Source organism: Pseudorasbora parva, chromosome 1, assembly GCF_024679245.1.
Source record: "Pseudorasbora parva isolate DD20220531a chromosome 1, ASM2467924v1, whole genome shotgun sequence".
Taxonomy (NCBI): Eukaryota; Metazoa; Chordata; class Actinopteri; order Cypriniformes; family Gobionidae; genus Pseudorasbora; species Pseudorasbora parva.
This window is the reverse complement of record NC_090172.1, coordinates 61,375,976-61,380,855: the sequence shown is the minus strand read 5'-3', so window position 1 is coordinate 61,380,855 and position 4,880 is coordinate 61,375,976. Positions and strand designations below refer to the sequence as shown.

The window sequence follows — 4,880 nt, the reverse complement described above, 5'->3', positions numbered from 1 at the left end:
GCTGGTTTCCCTGAGGAGGAACTGAGGGACTCCGCCTTGCTCACGACAGGAGAACAATCCCAAACCACTTATATTGCAGAGCTACATCTCATTTGATGGAATAATGTGCCGTGGAAAAAAAGACACTTTAATAATAATCATGTTGAAGCTGGAGTTGAAAAACACAAGCAAAGTCTCTTTAAAAGCTTTTATTATTGCCAAAAAAGGTAAATTTGGACATGCAGGTTGGGAACGTTACTTTAAAAAAGTAATGTTATAGTTACTAACTACTTGTTCCAAAAGTTAGTAACTGAATTACTCAATAATAAAAGTAACTCGTTACCAGGGAAAGTAACTATTTGCGTTACTTTAAAAAAAAAAAAAAGGTTTCTATAAATCATAGTATTTTGATTTTCTTTTAACCAGTTTTTACAAGTCTGTTGAAGTGAGTAGAACAGCCAAGTGTTTGTACATAACTTTCGATATTTAGGAAAGGCCAAAAGCAAAGCCCTCACTCGTTCTTTTATTCTCTCAGTTTAATGTGTGATTGACACAATGACTCCCCAGCTGGTGTTATCTGCAGCTGTCCCGCCTCAAGGTTTCAGAGAACGTGTTCAAGGCTACAGACGGCGAGCACACTAGCTCTTTTGAGAAGAGTATCAAAGGTTATCAAACTGATTTGTGTTTGCTACAGAGCGCTAGAATTCCCCTTAAAATGAACAAAAACATCTCATGTAAGTTTAATATAATTAAAAACACCTTATATTGTTTTATATAGTTTGTTTTGATCAAAATTTACCTTACAAATGCAATCATTTTTACAGTGAAAAACAGTAAATTGGTTAACTGTATGTCGCCTTATCATACAGTAAAATTTGTTATTTTAAAACAGTAAATTGGTTAACTGTATGTCGCCTTATCATACAGTAAAATTCGTTATTTTAAAACAGTAAATTGGTTAACTGTTTGTCACCTTATCATACAGTAAAATTTGTTATTTTAAAACAGTATACAGTAAAATTCGTTATTTTAAAACAGTAAATTGGTTAACTGTATGTCGCCTTATCATACAGTAAAATTTGTTATTTTAAAACAGTATACAGTAAAATTCGTTATTTTACAACAGTTAATTGGTTAACTGTATGTCGCCTTGTCATACAGTAAAATTCGTTATTTTAAAACAGTAAATTGGTTAACTGTTTGTCACCTTATCATACAGTAAAATTTGTTATTTTAAAACAGTATACAGTAAAATTTGTTATTTTAAAACAGTATACAGTAAAATTTGTTATTTTACAACAGTAAATTGGTTAACTGTATGTCGCCTTGTCATACAGTAAAATTCGTTATTTTAAAACAGTAAATTGGTTAACTGTATGTCGCCTTATCATACAGTAAAATTCGTTATTTTAAAACAGTAAATTGGTTAACTGTATGTCACCTTGTCATACAGTAAAATTCGTTATTTTACAACAGTAAATTGGTTAACTGTATGTCGCCTTGTCATACAGTAAAATTCGTTATTTTAAAACAGTAAATTGGTTAACTGTATGTCGCCTTATCATACAGTAAAATTCGTTATTTTAAAACAGTAAATTGGTTAACTGTATGTCACCTTGTCATACAGTAAAATTCGTTATTTTACAACAGTAAATTGGTTAACTGTATGTCGCCTTGTCATACAGTAAAATTCGTTATTTTACAACAGTAAATTGGTTAACTGTATGTCGCCTTGTCATACAGTAAAATTCGTTATTTTAAAACAGTAAATTGGTTAACTGTATGTCACCTTGTCATACAGTAAAATTCGTTATTTTACAACAGTAAATTGGTTAACTGTATGTCGCCTTGTCATACAGTAAAATTCGTTATTTTAAAACAGTAAATTGGTTAACTGTATGTCGCCTTATCATACAGTAAAATTCGTTATTTTAAAACAGTAAATTGGTTAACTGTATGTCACCTTGTCATACAGTAAAATTCGTTATTTTACAACAGTAAATTGGTTAACTGTATGTCGCCTTGTCATACAGTAAAATTCGTTATTTTACAACAGTAAATTGGTTAACTGTATGTCGCCTTGTCATACAGTAAAATTCGTTATTTTAAAACAGTAAATTGGTTAACTGTATGTCACCTTGTCATACAGTAAAATTCGTTATTTTACAACAGTAAATTGGTTAACTGTATGTCGCCTTGTCATACAGTAAAATTCGTTATTTTAAAACAGTAAATTGGTTAACTGTATGTCGCCTTGTCATACAGTAAAATTCGTTATTTTAAAACAGTAAATTGGTTAACTGTATGTCGCCTTATCATACAGTAAAATTCGTTATTTTAAAACAGTATACAGTAAAATTCGTTATTTTAAAACAGTAAATTGGTTAACTGTATGTCGCCTTATCATACAGTAAAATTAATTATTTTAAAACAGTATACTGTAAAATTCGTTATTTTAAAACAGTAAATTGGTTAACTGTATGTCGCCTTATCATACAATAAAAAAAATATTTTAAAAGGTAATACTTGCTATTTAAATAGCTGTAAAATACGGTGGAAAATTATGCATAAAAAGATTGAATTACCTTACAATTGAGAGAATGTGTAGCCTATTTAATAAAGAAATATGTATATTTTTATTGTAAAATAAAAAAGGGAAAAACATTTATTTTGCAGTTACGCTCCAAAATTGTCATTTCATGGAATAATGCAAACATTTTTACAGTAAAGAAACAGTTAATTGCTGAACTGTAAGTCACCTTATACAGTAAAATTTCTTATTTTAAAAGGCAATACATGCGATTAAAATAACTGTAAAGTATGATGAAAAATTATGCATAAAAATAATGAATTACCTTACATTTAAGAAAATGTATAGCCTATTTAATAAAGAAGTCTGTTTTTTTTTAAAGTCCCGTTCTTCGCGTGTTTTCGAAGCTTTGATTGTGTTTACAGTGTGCAATATAACATGAGTTCATGTTTCGCGTGTACAGTATTTTTCACACAGTTGACTTATCTGTACAGCGCTGTTTCCTCTGTCCTAAAAACGGCCTGATGATTTCCTTGTTCTATGAAGTCCCTCCTTCAGAAACACGTACCGAGATCTGATTGGGCCAGCGCTTCCCGTGTTGTGATTGGACAGCAGCTTAGCGCACTTTGCCCGGAAAGGTCCCGCCTCTTACCATAACGGGGAGATGCAAGCCCTGAATGCGCGCTCTTCTCCACGTGGGAGAGCAACGAGACCACGCCCCCTATTTTGCGTGTTCTTGTGGGCGAAGCTTTAGTCAACAGACGGTTCTAGTGACGTCATTAAAGCAGGAAGTGCAGCGGTGTAGTCCAAACCGGCCGTTCGCTGTAGGCTTTGAAAGGGAACTTCTGTTAAATAAAATATCTCGCTTGGCATTGAACTTTGAGCTTTATAATTTTACAGGTATTATTTATGCTCTAACAGCAACATTACACACTAACTAAAGTTTGAAAGATGGAATCACGAAGAACGGGACCTTTAATAGTAAAATAAAGTAGAATTCCAAAGGGATTTTTTTTTTTATGCAGTTACACTTCAAAAAACGTCATTTAATGGAATAATGCAACAAATAATGACAGTAAAAACCTAATTGCTGAACTGTGAGTAAAATTTACAGTAAAAATTTATATTTTAAATGGCAATACTTGCTATTTAAAAAAACTAAAATATGGTGGAAAATGATGCATAAAAATAATAAATTACCTTATAATTAACAAAGAAACATATAGCCTATTTAATAAAGAAATGTTGATATTACATATTTAATGTAAAATAAAAAGTGGAATTCCAAAGGGAAAAACATGCATTTTGCAGTTACGCACGAAAAAAATATGTAATTTAATGGTATACTATAATGCAACAAAAAATACAGTAAAAATCTATTTGCAGAACTGTAATCCACCTTATCATACAGTAAAATATCACATTTTAAAAGACAATTAATTTAAAGTCCCCCCCCCCCCCCCGTGGTGAAAATCAATATTTTAATGTTGTTTATATGTCTGTCTATGTGGTGTTTTTAATATGCTAGTCCATATGCAAGTCAACAGTACTGCTTATTTTCTCCTTTAAACTGTAGTGAACCCTTGAAATATCCGTGACCCACAGGATTTTGATTAGCCGTTCTGAAGTGTAACGTAGAGAAGAGCTGGCCGTCGCCATCTTAGCAAAGTGTCATCGGGCGTCACGGCCGGATAACAGAAAATGGGCACAGAGGCGGGACGTGGGCGGAGCTGAGGTGACACGATGACTTTCAGACGGCGGATAAACGGCTCTCCACCTGTCACTCAAAGTAACCACGCCCTTAATTATGCAGAACTTTAAGGCTTTATATAATGTAAACGAATGAGTTATAAAAACATTCACCCTCCTCACAGTCGTCATGAAGGGCAAAATTAGCCGTATAGACCAAAACCACAATTTGTCCCAGGCTGTAAACATGTTTTTTTCTGCTGTAAAGTTGGGCATTTTTACATGGAGCTCAATGAGATTCTGCTCCTTCTGCAGGAGTCTGTCCCTAGTGGCCAGTCGAGGAACTGCAGTTTAAGTCACTTCAGTATTGGCTTCGAAAGAGATCGCGGGAGGTTGCCGCTTAGTTTTACGTGTGTATTGAAAAGGAGATTCAGTATTCATTCAGGAGATGCGTAATAGCGCCCCCTAGCGTCTAACAGTGAAGGGAACCCCGGAAAATTCTGTGTTTGGTGAGGAAAGAGTTGAGACTTTTTTTTTTTTTTTGATCAAAAATTATTTTTAAGGGACACGATTATTGACTGCAGGGGGACTTTAAATTACTGTAAAATATGGTGAAAATGAGGTATTAAAAGAATGAATCACCTTATAATTGAGATAATTTATAGCCTTTTTAACAAATTAA

At 32.9% G+C, this 4,880-nt stretch overlaps 1 protein-coding gene across 1 annotated transcript in view; it reads left to right on the top strand.

Annotated features, from left to right (window-relative positions):
• The window catches only part of rin1b (Ras and Rab interactor 1b), a 111,083-nt gene that overhangs the window by 98,153 nt on the left and 8,050 nt on the right, over window positions 1–4,880 (top strand). The window lies entirely within an intron of this gene.